This window comes from Dipodomys merriami, unplaced genomic scaffold (assembly GCF_024711535.1).
Source record: "Dipodomys merriami isolate MVZ:Mamm:240054 unplaced genomic scaffold, mDipMer1.0.p SCAF_161, whole genome shotgun sequence".
Lineage (NCBI taxonomy): Eukaryota > Metazoa > Chordata > Mammalia > Rodentia > Heteromyidae > Dipodomys > Dipodomys merriami.
In genome coordinates this window covers 180,554-205,040 of record NW_027202949.1, presented here as the reverse complement: position 1 = coordinate 205,040, position 24,487 = coordinate 180,554, and the positions used below count along the sequence as shown (strand labels likewise).

Here is a 24,487-nt window from a genome sequence, read left to right as displayed (position 1 = left end):
CCAACTAAAATTAATTTAGGAATGAGTTAAGATTTAGATAATGCTGTAGCATAATAAATCTGAATGATAACAACTTGAGCTGTACAACAGAGGAGAGTGAGAGGGGAAGGAATGATGGACCATGTAGGAGCTATATGTCATTGCTATTGTGTTTCAAAAAACAGAAAGACTTCAGAGAAGAGAAGGAGAAAACTAAAGTGTCGTGAGTCAAGTTTCCTTTTAATCCATCTAATAGTTTGGACCAAAAGTCAGCGAAAATGGGAAAAAATAAAATAGAAAATGAAGCATTGTATATACCTGTTACAAATGTAAGAATTTGTAATAAGAATATGATAATTCCCAAAGAAATAAGAGAAAGAAGAGTTAAACTCTAAAGGGAAAAGGAATGAAGAGAGAAAACAAGCAAAGTAAAACCTTTATCAATAACAAACACAAGAGTTTGGAAGTGGAAAGGCAGTGGGAATATTCTAAGTAACAATAACAATTGCTAGCGTGGATAGAATATGGAGCACATTTTATTGTATAATTTTGAAAAAACATACTAGGAATGAAAGTTTCAAAGTCATGATGTAAAACACTATTTGGATTATAATTAGGAAGCATAGCTCAGTGGTAAAACATTGGCCTAGCATGTGTGAAACAATGGTGTGATCTCCCAAACATTACAAAGTACACACAAAGCACACACATACAAAAACCACATAAACACACACATATACACCACATACACACATTTGGAATATTGATATAATTATATTAAACGGAGGAAATTATCACAGATAGTAAAAGTGTGTTAATATATGGAATCATGATATTGCATGTACTATTTACAAGTTTAGTAGAAATAAAATAGTCACAATATACTTGGATTTTAATAGATTAAGAAAACTGAAAATTAATAGGTGACATGAGAACCTTTAAAAATAAGTTGAAATAATAAACATTTGGAAACATGTATCCTTTTATTTTGACAAAAAATTGATGTTACTGATATTTTAACTCAAGATTTAGAATATGATAGCTAGGTGCTTTATATAACACTAGCGATGGTTATACCTCTAATCATTTCACTCTGAATAGTTTTATAATAAGGTCACAGCGTTTCTCAGTATCTCCCGAATTACAAATCCTATTTACACTTCCCACCATAGCTAGAAAATGGATGCCACAAATCACCATGCGGAGCTCAAACTTTTTTTTAATAGAAGTAAAAATATTTCCACAAAGTGACCAAGTAATGAAGCCTTTCTTAATAAAGTATGTACTTCTTGAAAATACAGTATTTGTTACCTGGACAAATATATTTGTAAGTGTAAGAAAAAATTATTTACAATTATTAATCATATATAATTTAAGAAAATTTTTAATAGTCACATATTAAATATTATAAAAGCAAAATATATGTCTGAATAATTTACATGTGTAAATATCATGCAAAAATAAATTAACTAATCCTCTGAAAAAAAGAATTATCTTAAAGAAACAAAAGAAAACATTTAAGCCCAAAATTTGAAATTTAGAAAATAAAATGAAGTCTACACTTAATTAAGTGTAAACCCTCTGTATATCAATTTTATAATAAAAATGCATTAACAAAGAAAGCAAAAGAACCCATGGATCAATAGCAACAGCAAAATCATCAGTAGTTCTTGTTTTGAGTGTACAAAAGAATCGATGGAAGAGATAACAATGTTCCTTCCCTAAGAAATGTACTCATTACCTTACCTTATTTATGTAACTGTAACCCCTGTGTACATTACCATTAAAATAAAATTAAATTGAAATTAAAAATAAACCAAATAATATACCAGTTAAGAATTATTAGAAGCCATTGGTTAAAAACTTTGTAAAAAACTGCCTTAAGTACCCAAGGAATATATTTTGATGATACGATTTAAATACTTCAACCTCAGCAGAGAAGCAAAAATTTTAAAAACTGTTACAAAGTAAAGCAATAAATCAGAATAAATTACTATTAATAATAATCATAAGATTAATTTATAGTGGTAGTCAAAAATGTAAGAAATGAGGCAATATGCCATACATTTGAACTTAGTAAGTGAGAAAGAATTTTCTAGGTCTTTTTAAATTATCATAAGTTTAATTGAAACACTATTCTGTCACATCATATGATAATCAGATGAAGCTGATATTAGAGCAAAGAACAGATTGTACTAAATTCTTGAATGTTCATGTATATACTTATTTTGGTAGTGGGAAATTGTGGGTATTTCAACTTAGGGTATATTTTTCTTGCTAAGCTGGTGTCATATCAGTGGTTAATTTTAGGATAGGTGTTACCTTTCCACAAGAACATGCACCTAATCTGTCCTTTTAGCCTTCCCATCATCAGTGGCATCAGAGATGAATACCATCTTGTCTAACCTGCTACCTTGACTGGCCTGGGTCCGCAGTCTTTCCAATCTTAGTAACTAGATAGTGAAGGATGTTGGAAATGATCCAATGCACCCAGCTATAGAGTGAGAAGGAATTCCACTAACCTTTTGGCCTGGGTTCAGTTCTCAAGCCTCCTAAGTAGTTAAGAGTATCAATGGGAGCCCCTGGTGCCAAGCAGTAACAGTATTTTTAAAGCAATTAGACATGTATGTGACTTAGGCTTGTGATTACCTCAGGAAAAGAATAAAAGAGCAGTGAAGCATAGAGGACAGTCAGAATTTTAACTAGGTACTCAGAGGCTGAATAAGCTTAGCTAGCTTCTCAGGAGTATGAGATCTGATGACCACTGTTCAAAGCTAGTCCAATCATGAAAATACAAGAAATTATCTAAAAAAAAAAAAGAAGTGGCTGAAGTGGAAGACCACTATCCTTGCGTACAGATGCTTAGTAATAGTTCTTAGCCACTATCAAGCTTCAAGAATGATGAATGCATGCATGAGAACATGCACATTTGCGTTTGCATACTCGCATGGGCATGAACACACACACACACACTCACACACACACACACACACACACACACACACACACACACACACAAATGAGTATTTCAATGTGAAGTTCTTTATTCTTTTACTTTGCTGTACTTTATTTTCCTGTATTAGTTTACAAAATTACAAAATCAGCTAAGGAACTATTTACATAAAATTCTTTATGTTTCTCTAAAATCTACTCTCTTTTTGGAAGCCTGCTTTTATTTGACCCAAAAGTAACTTATTCAGGAATTCAATTCATCACTCTGAATTTATAGTATTAGATGATTGTTTAGGTTCCTCCTAGCAATATGATTTTGTGAAATCCTGCATCAAGCAATATATTTCTTAAACTAAAAGGGAAGCCTCTGTCAAACAATTTATAATAGGTTTTTCTCCTCCTGGCATTCATCTGTATTTATATTATCTTCATACATTTAATGATCTGTCTGTGATGCCAAAGACTGCCTTGAAAGTAAAAACACCCTTCTCAGCGCTTAGCATTTGTGTACCATTCATAGATATGATGCTGTTTAAATGTTACTGAAATTGCTTTGGAATAAATAATATTCACCCTAATTATCTTGAGAAAGAAGAAATGGTTTCTCAGCACTATAGGTAAGAACTAGAAGGAAAGAAACAAAAGGAAAAGTGAGGAACAACTCAACACATAGATTCAAATGAAACAAAACAACCCAAGAAAACACAAATTAATTCAGTACTCAAGAACTTGCAGGAAATGAAAGATTTAAAAATAGTCAGCTATGACAAGCTTATGAAAATCCTGACTACATGGGAGTGCACTGTTGTGAGAACAGTGGCTAAAGCCCATACCAGAATGAAAGATCTGTACAAAATACCATGCACTTGTTATTCTAAATTCCAGGAAGAATAACATAAAGTGGAACGAGGCCAAGATCATACACAAGTAGGAAGCCAGTTTCTATCTGAAAATATAATCAGGATAATTTAGGGCTGGGCATAGGACAAAGTGGTAAGAACACCCAGTTAGTGGGCACAAGACACTGAATTCAAACTGTAATATTAGGTGTATTAAAGATAAAAGCTATGATTATAAATAACTGGAATAATTGTAACACTTGAGTATTTGAGTGGAGAAAAATCCATGAGAGTGATAGAATTAACCCACGTTCCAATGCTTTCTACTTTAGTGATAATGTTTATTGGTACTTCAGACAAAACACAGTTACCTTGCAAATGAGCATGGATGTGCATTTGGGTGATGGAAATATTCTCCTTTCACAGGTGTACATTAAATAGATTGTTTTGGGTAGATTGTAGTTCTTGAACTAAGAGCCTGGGTGATGTCCGTGAGCTTTTTTTCTCAAGGCTACCACTCTATTAGTTTGAGACACAGTTCCAATTCTGATTTTCTGTTGGTTGTTTGGAGATAAGAGGCTCATGGACTTTCCTGCCCAGGATGGCTTTAAACCATGTACATCAGATCTCAGCCTCCTGACTAACCAGGATTCCAGGCATGAGCCGTTGATGTATTTAATAATTCAGTAATTGTATAGTTACAGAAGTTATAAATTATCATTGTAACCTGTGTTATATATGTGTATTTATATATCAATACATACGGATAGAAATATTTTAACATATTATTGTATCTACAGTAGATATATGAAATCATCCTTCATTATAAAATAAAATGGCAGCAAAACTTAATAGGAGCAAAACAAAGGGAATTGTGACACGTTTCTTTTTGTTGAATAAATTATGAATCAGTTTGGGCAAACCATCTCTACTTTAACAAAATTTATAATTGCTATTAATTCCGATCCATCTATTTGCCCATATTGTGCATCCTCACACATGAGTGTCAAAAACAAAACACACTTTTTGCCTTTGTATTTAACTCATCTGTTATAATTTAGGCGATAGATGAAGTAATCAAATAAAGATTAAAATAATAATAAGTGAGGTTTTTAGTTAGAGTTGAAAAAGATTTAAAAAATGATAATAGCTAATTAAAATGCATATTTCTTATTTTACACTGTTGTTATGTCTCTAATTTCCACATTAGGAAAGTACATAGAAGGTTCTCACTAAATTATATGTACAATTATTAAAAATGTATTGAAAGAATATGGGCACAGTGTGGTTTTAGCTTATTGAGACCTGTATGGGGTAGTGTGTTTTTTCATCTTCATTACGTTGTAATGAAGATGAAAGGAGGGATGTACTTATTCTTTAAAACTGGCTAGAGGATTGCTCACAGAAAGATAGTGATGAATTCTTCCAAAAGGTTACAGTAAAATCACTTTCACAATCATATTCATTACTGTACTATTCACCATAACCAAGTTATGGAAACAGACAAGATGTCCTTTGGCAGAGGGATGGTTGGCAAAAGTGTGTCATATATACAGAATTGGATTGCACCTATCCATTATGGGGACTGTTACATTATTTGCAAAGAAATGGATAGATCTAAAAATATGTTAAGTAAACGAAGTCAGAGCCAGACACACAAAGGACCCATGTTCAATCTCATATTTGGAACCTAGAACTTTATACAAGTTTACAAAACAATAGTAACCAAATCATGCTATTTGCACAGCAGCATTTAAATGGTGTATTTTCTTATAAAATTGATCTTTTAATCCAACAAAATGAATACCGGGAAACTATCACTTTGAAGATGTGAGGGGAAGTCAAAGGGGAGTAATAAAGAGAGTTATGGAGTAAGAGTGAAGACATTATATTTAATGCAAATAATATGAAACTAGAAAAAATTGAAGTGTGGTGAGGTTTGGAAAGGCAGAGAAAAGTTATATAAAGATCCATTATAATTTAAAAAGTCATTTATTGAATGGAAATTCCCATGTACAACTAGTTAAGATAAGAAAAATATGATTAAAAACAATGGATGCATTTGATCTTAAACTGTGTTCTCTTAAACCATGAGTCAATATAATAGTTTCCTCCTCAGAAATTTTCTTTGAACTTTTTTTCCTCATAGTAACAGGAAAGTGATCAGTGCAATGAATATTAATACATGAAATTGCACATATAAAATCAACGTAAAAATGTTAGAATTCATCACATCGTAAAATAACAGGTAGAATGTACCAAATGCTAATTGATTGTTTTTCCAAGTACTTTACCTATTGTATCTAATTTAATCCTCACAATAATTGCATAAAGTGGAAGTACTTACATTTTTAATTCTCAGATGATGATATTGAAGTCTTCAGAGTTGTAATTACTACTACAACATTGCACATATTGTAAGTGTTAGCCTGAGGTTCATCTCCCACTGTCAATAAACCACATTCTATTTTATGACTAAAATACCAGCACTTAGTCTACAAATAATAGGAAAATTCCCCAGAATTATTGTGTACACTCATAATATTTCTCTTTAACATTGTTAGAAAATAGGGAATTGTAATATGAAAACTCAAAGTTCATATCAATGCATACCTCCCTGGTGAAATGAACTGCTAAAGTATAAGATTCATGATTTCTAGCTCAAAATAATTGAAATCATATTTTATCCCTTCACTCAACACTGCACTGCCTGGATCCTATCTCTGTTTAACACAGTCTTACTGAAAGAATGAACTCCCCAATTCCTGATGAAAACAGACTGCATGTCTTATGGACCAATCATTTCCACATTGTAGCTCAGCTAAATTGTTTATCATTTTAAATATTTTGATTGCTTTTTATATCCAATAATTTGAGAGAAAGGTACTACTTTAAAATGCAGTTAAAGCAAGACTGCTATAAAAATCACCTTTGACCCTAGATAAATATTTTACCTTTCCTATACCCAACAATGCACTCTGGCCTATCATTAATGTTAGGAACGAGAGGTTAAAAATCATAGACACCAAGACCTAAGCATGAATTAAAAACTTTCCAACTTCTGAATACAATTGGTTTAAAAAGACGTGAAGGGCTGGGAAGGTGGCTCAGCGGTAGAGCGCTAGATTTGCATGCATGAGGCCCTGGGTTTGATTCCTCAGCATCACACAAACAAAAAGAAACAAGCCGGAAGTGACGGTGTGGCTCAAGTGGTTGAGCACTAGCCTTGAGCTGAAGAGCTGAGGGACAACCCCCAGAGTTCAGGCCCCACTACCAGACTCCCTCCCCCCAAACAAAAGACATCAATACTACCACATTTTTTCAAAATTTGTTATGATACTGAAGATTCAATTATAAACTATTATTATAAAAATAACTGAAGCACAGTGACACAAAAAATAATTTAACTGTATCATATACATTCAAAGACAGTGCTAATAGAAAACAAAATTATAAGGATGTTACCCAATTCACTTACATTATTTTATTCTATTTCTTTTAGTTTCGAAAAAACTGACTTTTAATAAAATGATGCAAAAAAAAAGCCTATATGCCCACTTACATTTTCAGCTCTTAACAATATTTGTTTCAGAAATATCTTTAGCTGTATAGTCAATGAACAAAATAATACTAATATTTAAAGGGTTTTCAGAAATTGCAAGACTCGCTCTGGGATATTATATTGGAAAAGATATTCAAAAAACATTATTTGTTAAAGTTGTGATAGTTACTCCCACAAAAAACTATTAATGAAGAAACTTTTGTATGTAAAAAACAACTACAAATGCATCCACAATCTGGAGGTGACACATATTTTTTTGTTGATTTTTTTGAAATATATATCTAACAAGCAAAGCCACAATACTGATTTTCAGTCAATATGATGGGATATTCAAACCTAAAAAATATGGGGTTGATTATCTTAGTGTGAATAGATACGATCTTACAAAGAAAGTTACTTTCAACAGAAATCCGGAAAGAGTATATCCACCATGAGTTTCACAGGAATAACCAGAGAGTAATAACTGTTTGGTCAAGTCAGTCAAAATCACTCCATGAGTATATCTTAAAAGTATGACCAATTTAAGAGGTCAAATACATATTTTGTACTGACAGTCATCTTATAGCAATAACTCATTACCTAGTTATATGTGTTTCTTTTTACCTAACATATACTAAGTCCTGAAAATGATCTCTTATATCTAACTTAATTTTGTAAATGTTTTAATTATGATGATGTTATTATTTAACAAGTAAAATGTACAGAAGGGTGGTTCCACTGAAATGACAGGACAGAACACTGTTAAATAAAAAAAAAAACTGCAACATAGCTCTTTTCAGCCTCTCTCTGTTCTTATTGGCAACCAACATTGCAACAACACACACACACACATATAAACACACATGTGTGCACATGTACACACACATATACACACATGCCAAATTCAGGGTTTATTGTTCAAATACAATATTAGTGATTAGGACAAATGATAATTTGCCTTATTACAAAATAATACATAATCCAGTCACCATGATTGTTACATTTTACCTGCCATTCCACACATGACCACTTAATTTATTTTAGGTAATTAATTAGCTAATTCATTTCTTCATTAGTTTAGTACTAATATTAGAGCTTGAACTCAGGACCTGACTCTGTACCAGAATTTGTTCTTTGTTTTGTTTTAGTTTTCTCAAGGCTAGCATCTTACTGCTTGTACCAGAGCTCCATTTCTAGCTTTTGCTGGTTACTTTCAAACCAGAATCTAATGGACTTTTTTTTCTTGGTCTGGTTTCAAACCATAATTATCAGATTTCATCTTTCTGATTAGCTAGGATTAAAGACCTGAGCCACCCGTGTGGCTCCTACTTTTTCCTATACTTATCTAATGCACATACCCAGCTAATAATTTAAAACTGAGAGTATAGAAGCAAGATGTGCAGTGATTATATTGTCCTGCCAGAAACTCGTTAGTACTGTAAATTTCTTCTTAAGACCATACACAAAAATACTTAAGAAGAAATCTGATGAAGTGTGTGTTTATGTGTGTATGTGTGTGTGTGTGTGTGTGAGTGTGTGTGTGTGTGTGTGTGTGTGTGTGTGTGTGTGTTGTTGCAATATGTTCCACATATAAGCACTGTGCAGGGGTGTCCAGCCATTCACAGTAATTGAGTGCATATCTGCCATGAGCTACAAATTCATGGACAATGTCTCAGTGTCCACTCTCGGCTTCCCAATGAAGAGGGGTATACTCATCCTCGTCCCTAGTATTCATATGAGTGGCCTTATTGGAAAGTGGCCTCTACACTATAGTAAGCTGCAAGGCATGCACTCTACCACTGAGTCACCTTCCCAGGCCAAGGATTAAGATACTTGTCTGTAATTTGGTCAAAGGTATGTTTCTTTATGTAGGCTACTAAAAATATATTTACTAATTTCAAGTAAATACATAAACTCTATTTCATCTCTTTAATCAAATAAAAAAATAAAATTGTTTGCTTTGTAAATTCATCAGAAACATGGATTTTCTGGCTAGCTAAGTCATTGCACATCGGTATCTCTCTTCCTCTCTCTCATTCATGATTCTCATAGACAATATGGTTGCTCCATAATTATCCTAATCTATTTTGCTTTCATTTTTTTGGTTGCATCATTTCACTTTCTTCTCTGCCATTTCCCAAACCAGAACCACATAAACAGAACCATCCAGAAGTGGTTCTGTGGCTCAAGTGGTAGAGTGCTTGCCTTGATTTGAAGATCTCAAGGACGGTGCCCGCGCCCAGAGTTCAGGCCCCATAACTAATTTTTAAAAAAAAGAATCTAATTCCTTGATAAATCTAGGAACAGATCTGACTGAAATCAGTTGAATCACACTTTTCCTGCACAATGAAGGAATAGGTGCAGGCTACGAAAGCAGCTAGAGAAGGCAGGCTGATTGTATCTATGACAAAACTTTGTGGAAAATGGTATCGAGGATTACTTACTAGTATTCCACTTGCACTGGAAGCATGATGCTGAACTGTTGATTGGTGATTCTGAACTATTGCTTTGATCATTATATTCTCCAAGAGGAAAAAATGAAACAATTGATATCAAAGGACTACTAACACATTTTGACTTGTCATTAAGCATCTTCAATCATCAAAATCAACAGAAGACAATAGACAGGCTTACTTTTTTAGATGAAAACAAATGTCTTTAAAAAAAACACGGAATTGGAAGATGGCAGAGGAGAAGATAGAAGCTAAACAAGCTCTAAAATAGAAAGCAGTTTTAGAGTTGCAGTGAATAGTCCTAAGCCAGAGAATCACATCAAGAATGCCTTCATAGGACAGAGAGTTAGGCCAGAGAGGGAAAATCCAGGCAAGGAGAAAGCTCTGAGCACTTGCCAGCAGCCGCTGCCTCGGAAGCAAAAGTGGCAGCAGTGGCCTCAGTCGCCATACCTAAATCACAGAGAGTCTGGGAAGAAGGAGCCAGACAGGGTGGGTGAGCAGATTCTACTCAACACCAGCAAGAACCGACAAGGAACAGACATCTTCAACCTGCAGTTTGCAGACCAGAGACAACCCAGGAACCAAGACTCAGCGTGAGTAGAAGCCTGACATCCTCACTCTCCAACTCAGGCCTTGGAAGAAATCTAGAGTCATTTAGCATGTCACAAGAAACTAACTGACCTGGCAGACTCAGCTCCACCCAGGGAAAAACACCCAGCTAGGGCACCAGCCCCAGGAGTGGCTTTCTTCACTGGATAATCAGAGCCATAACCTGCTCCTCCCTTTAGCAGCCTTGATAATCAATTGAAATTCAGTAAACAGAAACTCTGAGAATGGCTCCAGGCTGAGTGCTGTGAGTTTCTCACAAACCAGCCCCTGGGAAAAGCTAGTGTTTGCTGAGAGGCCTCAACTCTACCCAGAACCTAGCCTCATCGCAACATCTCAAAACATGAGGAAAAAGTCATATCCCTCTTTTGTGATACTCAAAGGAGATCTGCCTAACAATGAACTAACCTGGGAAGAGGATCACAAAACCCTGGGTAAGGCAGTGCATTTTTCTGCCTGTTCAAATTGACTTAATAAACTAACCAAAGAAGTGAAGGATCTCTATGATGAAAACTTTAAAAACTTTAAAAAGTTAATCAAAACAGAACTTAGAAAATGGCAAAAACTCCCATGCTCCGGGATTGAAAACATTAGCATCGTGAAAATGGCAATACTTTCCAAGGCTATCTACAAATTCAATGTGATACCTATCAAAATTCCAACCTTGTTCTTGAAGGAAATAGGAGTGGCAGTCCAAAAATTCATATGGAACAGTAAAAGACCCCAAATAGCAAAAACGCTCTTCAAAGGAAAGAACACTGCTGAAGGAATATCAATACCAAATTTCAAACTCTACTATAAAGCCTTAGTAATCAAAACAGCTTGGTACTTGAACAAGAACAGACCTCAGGACCAATGGAATAGAATTGAGAACCCAGAAATGAACCTACACTCCTATAGCGAACTAATATTTCAAAAGACAACTAAAAAATTAGAATGGAAGAAAGACAGCCTCTTCAATAAATGGTGCTGGAAAAATTGGTTAACTACTTGTAGAAAACTAAAGCTAGAGCCTTATCTACCACCCTGCACCAGAATCAACTCCAAATGGATCAAAGACCTCGGAGTCAAAGCAGACACTCTGAAAACATTACAGGATGGAATAGGGGAAACCCTAGATCTCTTTGGCGCAGGCCTACATTTTCTTAATAGAGACCCAGAAACACAAGAAATCAAAGAAAGATTGAACAAATGGGATTGCATGAAGTTGCAGAGCTTCTGCATGGCAAAGGACATAGCCAGCAAGATCTATAGAAAGCCAACGGATTGGGAGAAGATCTTCACAAGCTATACAACGGACAAGGGTCTCATATCTAAAATATACTTGGAACTCAAAAAATTAAATCCCTCAAGAGCAAATCCTCAAAGAAACAAATGCCCAATAAATAAGTGGGCTAAAGACTTAAAGAGAAACTTCTCTGAAGAAGAAAGATGGATAGCCAATAGACACATGAAGAAATGTTCAACCTCCCTAGCCATAAAAGAAATGCAAATCAAAACAACATTGAGATACCACCTCACCCCAGTTAGAATGGCAAAAATCAAGAACTCTAACAACAACAGATGCTGGAGGGGGTGTGGACAGGAGGGAACCTTATTTCATTGATTGTGGGAGTGTAAACTTGTTCAACCACTTTGGAAATAGTATGGAGGTTCCTCAAAAGACTCCACATAGATCTCCCCTATGATACCCAGCAATCCCACTTTTGGGCATTTACCCAAATGTTTACAAACAAGACCACACTAAAGCTACCAGCACAACTATGTTTATTGCAGCATTATTTACCATAGCTAAGTTATTGAACCAACCCAGATGCCCCTCACTATATGATTGGATCAAGAAAATGTGATATATATACACAATGGAATTCTATGCCTCCATCAGAAGAATGACATTGCCCCATTTTGTAGGAAATGGAAAGACTTGGAAATAATTATATTAAGTGAAGTAATCCAAGCCCAAAGAAACATAGGTCCCATGGTTTCCCTTATTTGCAATATCTAGTATATGTATGAGTCAAGCAGAAAAGCTCAGATTAGGTGAAGTTAGGAAAATGAACCCTAAGATATGTATTTAAATGTTTATTTTTCTTTCATGCATTTGTTTTTAACGTATTTATAAGATTATTTCTTTGTTGCTTTGTATGTCCCTCCCCATAGTATAACCCCTGCTTTCACTGTATTTGATGTCAGTATCATTTGTGGAGGGAGAGGGGAAAAACAAGTCATTTAAATAAGGATACAAGTGGACCTGTTGCCACAATGAGAAGTACATGTTGTCACGTCGAAAATGAACTTTGCAACTTTAGTTGGGGGGGGGTTAGTTGGGTAGGGAGACTAGGGGAGACTGGGAAGGGATGGGAAATGTAAACAAAGGATGAGGCTACAATGCTTGATAAGAAATGTTATCACTATCTTCCCATGTAATTGTAAACCCTCTGTACAGTATTTTCACAATAAAAAAAAAGAAAAACAAAGCATTTAAGTAGTCATGCAAAGGACTTCTATTTTACTACTGCATTATACATTTTTTTCTAATGTTGAATACCAATAAATAATGGATGTATTAGAAAGCTCTTAAAGCTCATATATTGAATAGTAAGTTCTCTTACACTATATCATTGTATTTCCCAAATCATTTACATAGAAGGCATTGTTTCCTATTTTCTCATGCCTAGAATAAGCTGCACATGAAGATACCACTGGTCCTCATTTTCAGTCTGGGCATTTGAATACAGAGGAAAGTCTTTCCTCTGCTTTCTATCAATTCCCTACTCTCCAGTTAGAATAATTTAAAATAGTAAAAATGAAAAAACAGAAAATAAATCATGGTGAAAAAACATGCAGGAAATTCACCAGATTTTTCTGACCAGTTCAACCAACGTGAACTATTCAGGAAAAACATGGACACCTCATTCCCACTGGTACTCAATGTCTCTTGTTAGGCAATTCTGATGAAGACCATCAACTAGATGAAAACGTGAGGAATGGTATCAATTGCAAGAAAATAATGGAGAAGAATGCAAGCAAATTTCTTCTTTGGGCTTACTGCAGTGCAGAGAATACTTTTCAAAAAGGCCACTCATATGAATACCAGGGATGAGGATAAGTATACCCCTCATCATCAGGAAGCCTAGAGTGGACATGTAGACATTGTCCATGAGTTGGTAGGTCAAGGCAGATATTCATGCAATAACTGTGAATGGTTTGGCACCCCTGCATAGTACTTATATATGGATTAATACCAGAATGGATTCTTTCTTAATTCATCATGATGCAGATACCAATCTCCAAACTAAAGGCCTCTTGACCCCCTTGCATCTTGCTGCTGGGAATAGAAATAGCAAGGATATGCTGTATCTCCTTCTGTTGAACCATTATTTCAAACCGGGTCTGAAGAACAACTTGGAAGAAACTGCATTTGATATTGCCAAAAGGATAAGTATGTATCACTACCTCTTTGAAGTTATGGAAGGCTGTACAAATTATTCTCCTACGTAGTAATGGTTTGGTTAATTTCTTAAATTTCAAAAGTGCCATTCCATCTTTTGTGTCCCTACAAAATATTTTCATAATAAAAAGCAACAGCAATATCTTAATTTAAAAATTCATGGATTCCATGGTATTCTTCCATGTGAATTGCCTCACTTTGATGTCAAAATGTATTCAAGAGTTCTTTGTAAGCATCTATAATGATTTCTGCAGAGTTTGTGTTTTTTTTTTAATTTTACCTTATCTGTTGAAATGAATAGTATAGAAACTAAAGTTATTCCTGGTGCTTGTCTGAAAAAAAGTATATCAAAGTTTGTATAAAGTCCATAATCTATTTCATTATCTTCTAGATATAATACTTTAAAGTCTACACTTTTATAATATATAGGTTCATTAATAAATGTCTCCTTTCAGATTACATTCCATATAGAAAAAATTAAGATTCCTTTTTTCCTAGGTCCTTATAGTATTTTATTTCTTTGGGATAAGATGATAATATTATCTAATTTCAAGTTTTGTAAAGGTTATGCTATGTAAGAGCCTTTGTAAAGTGAAGATTTAATACACTGATGTCAAACTAACCTTTAATTCTATGAATTACATGTATTGTTACACTTGTATTTTTGTAATCAACTTTTTAATAACTGCTTTTCATTTCTTTCATTTGAAGAATGAAAAATATGGAATAGTTCACGAATTTTTTTATCATCCTTCTGCAAGTGCCATGTTAATCTCTGTATTGTTGTCATTTGGTTAGGCCTGCTGCTGAAGCATGTAGTATCCTCTAAATTTAAGTAGTTAATGATGCAATCTTTATACAGGCATATATCCTTGGTTGCCTATTTGTAACAAGGAGCCCTTATTGTTCCTAAAATGCTATTGATCTTATTTCTCTAAATTTCTGTGTATAGTGGGAAAAACTTACATTGTTTGGTCGATTGCTCACATTTGCAATTTTTGTCAATGACTATTTTGTTGTTTTCATTTTAAATTTGATCATATTTTGAAGTCTTTATAGCTAAGTCCAAAGGTGATGCCTTTTCAAGTACTCAATAATCAACTGAGTTAGCTTTGTGGAGCTAATGGATTCAAAGGAAGTCTTGCTTAAGAGCTACTTCTAAACTTCTGCAGCTTAAAAGTTCGCAAAGAAGTCTCACTGGCACAAATGTCTTCCTGACACTTTACCCTTCTCCCATGTAGAAACAAACCAACCAGAATAGCTTACCCTGACAGCATAGATTGTCTTACTGGAACAAAACTAATCTTAGTTACAAGGGTCCATAGAGCGATTAACAGTTCAGACCGAAATGTTCAGAATAGAAGGTATTTTATCAAAATACAATTGTTTATTATACCTATCATTTCAAAAGTAGCTAAAGCCAAGAAGGTGAAAAAATTGTTCATATGCATGATTACCTAATATCCTGGTCTGTCTACCATCCAACCAGGCAGGAACTTACACTACTGACTTTCTATCACCAAATATTTCCATAAAACTTGGAGAAGTCCATAGGTTTCTCCTCGATATTAGGCTTAAATTATTAATGTTTTAATCACAGTATTTCCTCTTGCCTCCAGGCTTACAAATGGTAAAGTTTTAGGTCTAACTCTACCAAAAACTGAGGTAGAGATAATGGAATAATACTTTAAAACAGAGTTGCCATTGATACCCTAACCACAACAGAACAATGCATAACAATTTCCTATATTATAAGTACTTATATATTTTATATTTCTATGTGCTGATCTTAAATTTCTAGAATTGCTAGAATTAATTGATAATTTGACAAATAAATTGAAATTTATTCCCATAAACAAATTGGAATATAAATACTTAGGTTTAGAATATATATTAGAATAAAAAGTATCAAAGCAATGTCTTCGTTATAAACTTGTGATACCTTCTAAGTGTTCTAGGTCTTCTGAATTCACATTGTAAAAAAAAAACCAGTATTGTTTTCCTCTAATCTATAAGATATTTTACACTGCTGCTGTGTTTATTGTGTTAACTCGCTGGACCCAAAGTGTTTTTCTCCATATTTTTGAAGCATTCTTACTGATTATACCCAAATTTTGCTGATATGATGTGTAAAAACTATTATTCTTCTGTAGCACCCACAGGTTTGAGGATACCAAGTCCCAGTTATTTCATCATCATATAACAAGGGCAAGACTTCTGTCTTTGGCCCATGCAACATGCTAACGGAAAGTAATTGAAGACCCATCTCAATTTCTAATTTCCTATAATATTTCAGGGCCCCAATTCCTTGTAGGAATTAGTAGTAAGCAATTGTGAAATGTAAGGCAACTTAAAATGAAAGATGAGATCACAAAATATAAGAGAATGTACTGTAGTTCAAACTTTCAATTTACAGATGACCAGCCCATATGAGTAAACAAATTCACAAATGTCACAAATTATTTTTATACCCTTCTCCTAATGATAAATGAAAGATTTCAGTCCAGCGTAAGTAGGCCAAAAATAATTACTGGAATGATAGATCCATAATTGTTCTACCAAGGCTAGGAAATCTTGACTTAGAAGTCAAATATAATTTAGAAAATCATTAATTGAGAAGATCCTTAGTGCTTCAAAACACTGGTACTTCAAGAAAACTTAGTTCTGTATTATAAAAATGTTGTCATTCTCAAACCAATGATAACCTACATTTAATCTTCTGAAAGTATATTCCTTTTCCAATAAACTTTTAAAAATGTTATTCACCAAAATAACACTTGACAAGTAGATAATAGTGACATTAAAAGTGTTTCAAGTGTAGGAATCAAGTTACAATAGAGATGATTTATTTACCCAGCATAAATGCCAAGTAAGTTCAACCATTCATTAAAGTGTAGAAATAGTATCTCCCACCATTTGCGTTGCTCAGTAGGTGACTTCCAGAAATGTGTTAAATAGATCAGCCTTCCATGATTCAAACCCAAATATTAGCTAATAAAGTAAATTTCTTCACATAAGAAGGTACATTTTAAAGTCACTAATAGTTGCCTTATCATGTGTTGCCTTATCATATGGTTTCCCTATCTGTCTAACATAGTAAGGAATATGACTTTAAGTTTTGCATATGGTTAATCATCAGAGATGTGACAAACATAAAATCTGTCTTCTATTTCTATCATATTCCTCTACTGTAGTAAAAATTAGTTTTTTTCTTTTTCCAAAACTTAGAGGTAGTAGAAAATATCATCCCATGTAAAATAAAATAATCACACACCATTGTACAAAGCCATTTATAAAAGCTGGTAGTTAGGTATAAATTCTAAACGATTTTTAAACTTTCTTGTTGACTAAAGATTAATCTTCCAAAAAGATGAGAATAAAATCATATCTAGGTGCTTCACGTCTCCAGTCTTGCAAATTGTTATTGCAGTTCAAGTACATGCAGGATTGAAACTCCATGGAATGTAGGAATGTATATAAACCTTTCAAATTCTAAACAGTTTAACAGAATGACTATCAGGAAGTTGAAACCAGAAAGGAATTATTATAAAGACATAAAATGAATGAAAAATGGAAAATGGGCAAGTACAGCTAGAATACTAATGTACACAAGTAATAAAGGAAGTTGTAAATCTGAAATAAATCTTGGAGAAAGGGTTGGTTCAGATTGATAGAAGGAATGACTCTGAACCAGGAGCATTTGATGGACATATTTAATTGTAACACACTTGCACAACATTTTGAAATTCAGTTAAAAACACAACTACAAATAAAAACACACAATAATCACAACCAAACAACAATCTCTATAGTGTATGTATATGACCTCACAATATTTTAAGCAGTTAATGAAGGGCAGTCTTTGGAAAAGCAAACAAAGCTGTTCAAAGAATGCAGTTCGGGGTAGGGAAGAATTTTGAACAGATATAAATAGATTGTCAAAGGTTATAAATCATTTACAGGTGCTGCAAATATTTTCTTCTGTGAGTATTCTTTATCTGAAGTGGTTACTCCAGTCCTCAGCCACACTTGATAGCTTGTGAATATAGAATGGAAGAAACAAGATCAAGAACCCATTACACCACTGGAGAGAAAACAGTCCTCTATGGTTTCTCTCATTTCTCTTCACTACTCTTTTCTCATACTTTTAATAAAGTGAAGTGATTTTGAATTATATCTTTCCTTCTTTTTCAGAGAATTACTGTTTGGTAATTAAATGACAATTCACAAATTTTGATGTCTTTTTTGTTTTTAAAGAACTTTGAATTTAAATTCCACTGCAACCTTGTTTCACACAGTGAGAGTCCATTTCCTGGGTAAGGACAATTCTCAAGGGAACCTAAAGGATTTACTGCAAGGTTTGTGAGATTTGTTTGTTTAGTGTGAAAATAAGCCATATTCACCCACATTGCTCTCTCTCAGCTAAGTCTCCATGGATTTCTTTGCATGAAAGCCTATTTTCCCAGGTAACTTTAAATTTTCTTGATAGGCTAAGTTGTTAAAAAGTTTGAACAATTAAAATTTACCTTTCATAAAATTTAAAACTCTTTTGAAATTCTTTTATCAGAATCGCGAATTCACCAATCCTAATTCCACCTTTACCATCAAAAACAGTTCGCATGTGTTTTCATGATATAGTGTCCATGAAACTATTATTTTCCAGTGGCTTTGTTATGCGTATATATGACCATATAAGTTGATGCTGAGCAAAATGAACTCCAAGATATGGAGAGATATTTATTTGTGGTTGTTGTTTTTGATGTACTACATGATTTCTATTTTCTTTGAGATTTTCTCCTATGGTTTATCCCCTGCTGTGTTTGATTTTGGTACCCTGTGTATTGTGTATACATTTACCTTAATTTGGGAAGGGGACAGGAACAACAAAATGGTGAAATAAAGGACAAAGGGCAAACCAATGCAATAGCAATACTCACAAGACAATAAGTTGGAAATGTACATTACAACTTGTGAGGGATATTGGGGTGAAGGAAAAATTGTGAGAAAAATTAGAGAGGGCATAACAAGTTTGAAAAGTTATGTATTCACTACCTTACAATGGCTGTAACCCCACAACACATCATTTTCACATTAAAATTAAATTATAAAATAAGCTGATGAAATAAAATTTCACTGTTTTGGTATTGTAAATATTATTCTTTATGTAGTATTTTTTTAAAAATAAGTATTATTTGGAATCTAATTTGAATTATTTACCTCTTCTTTATCAGAGGGTAATCAACTTGAATGATTTCCAACTAGATAATTTTTTCACAATATACTTGTCAATATTTTGAAAATAGAATAAATTTAGTACTTTCTTATAGTAAAACAGAAAACAGTTTAATTCTATGGAAACCCATAACTTTTAAAAGTAAATAAGTTGTTAAGAGGACAGAATGTATGTGTTCTTCAAAATTCCTATGATTAATAACTACTCATTTTCAAATTCTGAACATTCCGTACCTGAGAGATTCAAAATTTACCTGTTTGCATGTTTTGTAATTCTGCAACAGATGCATTTTCCAATGGGGTGTTACAGACTGAGAAGTAAACAGAAAAAGAGCCACATTCTGGTATAGGATAAAACTATGAAGCATGTTATAATTAATTCTTCAAGCGTAGCAGTTGGTTCTCAGATTAAGCTATTATTTCTATGACCATCAATCACAAGATTTATGCCATAAAGTCATCCTAGAGCAACAGTTTCCAACTTGTAGGGTGCACCTCAAAATTCCCTTAATTCCCATCAAGAATAGCTAATCTCCATTGTGAGAATACACTGCACCTCTGCTAATGTGATGCCCTCCGTGTTCTGGAAAGAACACCACAATAAACTGTGTTGCATCATTTTTCCTCCACTGATATTCTTGCAAATATTATTTATATTCATACTTTTTTAACTATCATACATAATCAGGATGCTAAGGTTGGAAGATTACAGTTCAAAGCCCACTGAACTAGGCCCTGAGAGGAGACTCGAGCTGGGACAGCTTCTTTACAGTTTTTGTTTTTGTTTTAGGGATTATAGAAAAAGAACAAAATCCTTGGCTTCAACCAGCCCAGTTCTTGGAATGAAAAGAATGCCTCTAGGTCCCCCTCCCCTTAAGAACTTAACCCATGTTTGTTCTGTTAAGGACTAACCAGTTAAACAGATAGCCAGTAATCCAGCTCATCCTGGCATGCTGGCTACATCCCGAGTTTACTATATACAGTCTGCCTTTTTCACATACTTATGTTAAACTCCACTAAACTCCTTTGTGTATGTTTACCTCAAGCTCCGCTTTATCATTGAATTCGTGAGTCATTTAAACCAAAAGTGATAGGCTGGTTTAAACAGCCATTATGTGACAAAGTGTAACTTCATTGGCCACCTGCGTGTGGTCTGGTATGACTGCAATCGTTTGGGTGCATGAAAATCTCATTGGTCGCCTACTTGACCAGGCTTCACCTTGTGATTTTTGCCTTTAAAAACCTAAGCACGTGGGCCACTAGGGGTCGCAGTATCAGCTCCTGAGCCTGTGCTGCGGCCCCGGCTGGTCAGTGTAGGAACCTTCTCAATAAAGTTGCTTCTTTAATAACAACTTTGTTGCGGTGGGCTCAGTCACTCCGGACGACTAGGTGGGCTTGCCTGCCTGTGTAGGGGTCTTCCTACTACACCACTCAGGCAGGAAGGTTCCCTAGATTCTTTTCTCCAATAAACTTCTCAGCAAAAGCCAGACAAAAGTGAGCTGAGGTTGAAGTGGTAGGGCACGAGCCTTGAGAATAAACAGGCTCAGAGAGAGTGTCCAGTCCCAGAGTTCAAGCCCTGGGAAAAACCAATAAAACAAAAACAAAAATAAAACAAATCCCAAATCTAGCATTTTTCTCATTGTGTACAGAGGCACGTAATTAAGGAAATTGCTTCCTATGTTACATACAGGTTGAAGAAAGAAGATGTCACACAATTATTCTCTTCATACCATGTTATACCAAAGCCTCAAAAAATTACCCTTTTTCTAAATGTATAAATTAATTTCATCCATTTGTTGGCAACTCTGTCTACATTATTCACATTATCATTTTATACATGAGCTGTTGGAATTATCTATTAACTGAGTTCTAATTATAGAAACGACTTGTACATCTCATTGTTGCAATGGGTCCACCTGTAACCCTAGTTAAACAATTTGTTTTTAGAGAATATGTCCAGCAAAGAATCCATAACTTAACTCTACAAAAGTAGGTGCACTGAATCATTTTGGAATTAATTTTGTTTTCTTGGGAATTTTATCTTGTCGTTCCTTTTGGGTAAACTTAAAGTCATATTTCACTTTTTTATTGGTTGTGGGGCTTGAACTCTGATCCTGGGCACTGTCCCTCAGGTCTTCAGTTCAAGTTGAGCGCACTACCACTTTAGCTACAGCACCACTTCCGATTTTCTGGTGGTTAATTGAAGATTAGGGTCTCATGGACTTTCCTGACAAGGCTGGGTTTGAACCACAATCCTCTGGTCTCAACCTCCTGAGCAATTTGATTACAGGTGTAAACCACCAGCACCCATTTCATATTTGCATTTATGTGCACTGAATGACACTGTATAGGCAAAGAATGGAAATTTTAACCAAATGATGACATTGCAGCTTTTCAGAAAAATTGAGGTAGCAGTAAATATGTCCTCCTTTTCCATTTTGTTACATTAATGAGTCATGAGCTATGGGACTCTTACATTAGCATCCTGTGACATCTGTATAGGTGTATTTATAATCAGAAAATGTTCATAGAGAAATATAGAAAGACTAAGACTTTTAGAAAACAAAGGAGATAAGGTGTGAAAGAACAGCATAGAAGGAGATACATTTATCACGCAGAGATTAAGAACTAGCCTAAGAGACTTAGAAAAGCCTAGTTGACAACTAGTTCTTCAATAACCAAAAATGGTTCTCTAGACCAGTTTCTGGTATACATTAGTTACTATCGTTTATTCCTTCCATCTGGAGTTATTCCTTATTTTCTTTCACAACTATTAATTAGCCTCTGCCTTTTTGGTGCCAAAACTGACCAAAAAGATTTCAAAATCACACTTAGACAATTTTTCACTTCGTGATTAGCAGTGATGGCAGAAAATCTTGGAATCCTTGAATTTCCAGAATTAATCTTCAGCTGACATCTAAGCACACTCCTGCCATTAATTGCTGTGACTTAAAGAACAAAATTTTTTCAACACAGTATCCTAACATAGGTATAGTACATGAATTAGGGTCTATTTTCAGGTGTCAGTATGGAAGGAGCAATTATATATTTCAAGTATGCATTCTTTATTTTCCATTTAATAATTTTTTTTGGCCAGTCCAGGGGCTTAAACTCAAGGGTAAGTAATTATTCCTGAGCTATTTTTTTCTCAAGGCTAGTGCTCTACCACTTGCATTCCTTCCAGTGTTTTTCTTTTTTATGTATTACTGAGGAATTGAACCCAGGGTTTCATGCATGCTAGTCAATCACTGTATCATGAAGCCACATTCCCAGAGCCCTAAATGACTTTCTTAATTAGGCATTACATTTACATTCCATAACTATGTATCATAAGTTTAGCCAGGTGCTAGAAAATCATGTAGAAAGCAATACAATACAATAAGTCCAGTAAGCTGGATGGAAAATATATTTAATGGTCTAGCCAGGGCACAGTGGGGCTTACCTCAGGGAGCTGTTTCAAAAGTCTGAGCGAAATAGCTCCTGACCCACAGCCCACCTCCAGAATGAGAGGGTCACCTTGGATTCCAGCCACATGATAATGCTAGGCCCCCTTCTCCAGTATCCATTCAACCAGTTCTTGTGAAAGAGAGAGAGAAAAGTCAGAATCACAATATGTCGGGTGCCGATGGCTCAGAACTCTAATCCTAACTACACAGGAGACTGAGATATGAGGATCATGGTTCATAGCCAGCCCCGGCAGGAACGTCTATGAGACTATTATTTCCAAAGAACCACCAGAAAACAAGAAGTGGTGTTGTGGGCTCAAGTGGTAGAGCACTAGCTTTTTTCTGAGGAGCTCAAGAACAGCGCCCATGCCTAGGCTTCAAGCCACACAACTGACAAGAAGTGGACTACCTGTCACAAGAAGTGGATTGAATAGCCTCCATTTTCCTAGGGAGGATGGTAGTGAAGTCATGCCGAACTTCCTGTGAAGTTGAAGTCATAAGTACTTCCCCTGGCTTCTCTGTACCTCGGCTTCCCCAGCTGCAAATCTCAGCACAGTGAAGCATCCCCTTCCTCACCGGGATAGGGTGATGATGAGAGAAATGTTTTGTTTCATAATCCCCACCTGTTGCACAATTAATAACTGGCCCCACCTGAACCCTTTCCGGGTATCTTCCTATCATTTGCTCACAGAATTGCTGAGAAACTTCTCTGAAGGCCTCTCCCTCTGTGCCAAGCCCTGCTCCAGGGTTCCTTCTGTTTAAATCCCTTGTTTCCTCAAAACTATTCTGTGAGGAGAATGAGGTCTGATGGTTGCGGCCCTACCCAGAGCTTCACCTCTGATCAAGAATGGGCTGCTGTGGACTAAAATTTTGGGATAATCCATCTAAATTGATAACTGAGCATGGCGCTACTTGTCTACCATCCCAACTACACGGGACCAGGCGTGGTGGAGCATACCTGTCCCAGATAGGAGGACCTCGATCCAGTCCAGCCAGAGCATATATTGAGTATCTGCTTCAGAAATGCCCAAGACAGAACGGTGGCTCCTCAGAGCCAGGGAGAGGAAACAAGCAGGTGGTCATGGTGCCCCCAGAGGGGTGTCTGACCCCGGGTAGTGGTGATTTGGGGCAGCCATTCACCTGTGCTGCTGGGAGAAGGTGCTGGAGGCTGCTCCAGGTGGGTCAAGCAGCAATGGCATCGGCATTGCAAACACATAGTAAGAGCAGAGAACCAGGGCCAGGGACCAGGTCAGGGCTTTAGGCGGGCTTGCAGTGCACCATTGGCTGAGGTTTGAAATCCCACACCTTGAGAAGGGGGGAAGGAAGCCGGGGTGAGGGCAGGCATCTCAATTTCCTACTCCAAAGTCGCTTGAGTCTCTTCTTCACCACTCAGCCACCTCTCCCTTCCTCAACTGCTTTTGAGTGTTGTAAACTAACAGAGGGAATCCCGGGTGCTACTGGGCAGGATGGAATGTGGGCGTAGCTACCATTCTTGTATCCCATTGGTCAGAAAGAACCATGAAAGAATGGGAGTGTGGCCAGAATCCTGTGATGAAAGCAGCATGGACGGAGACACGAAGAATTTCCCAGGGACCAATGTCCAATTTAGTTGGAGACGAGAGGGTGATCTGTTTTAGCTGGATGGCTGCACAGATTGTTGTGTCTGTCTGTGTGTTGCCAGAACTGGACCTTGAACTCAGGATCTGGGCACAGTCTGTGAGCTGCTTTTTCTCAAGGCTCGCCCTCCACACTGGAACCCAGGGCTTCTGGCTTTGTTGACACTGAAGTTGGACAGGCGACTCAAGGACATTCCTCCCTAAGATGAGTTTGAACATGATCCTCCCATCACAGGTTGTAAGTATCAAGAAGGACTGCTGAGAGCCACGGTTGCCTGCCTAATCATTGGTCTTGCTGATATTCTTGGACAGACTGGTGAGTACCCTATCCCTAGGTTAAAGTGGTGGGAGCTGGAGCCCACAGTTGGAATC

At 35.6% G+C, this 24,487-nt stretch overlaps 1 pseudogene; it reads right to left on the bottom strand.

Annotated features, from left to right (window-relative positions):
* Positions 1 to 14,536: 14,536 nt before the first annotated feature.
* On the bottom strand, positions 14,537 to 14,636 carry LOC138828690 (U6 spliceosomal RNA; annotated as a pseudogene).
* Positions 14,637 to 24,487: the final 9,851 nt, after the last annotated feature.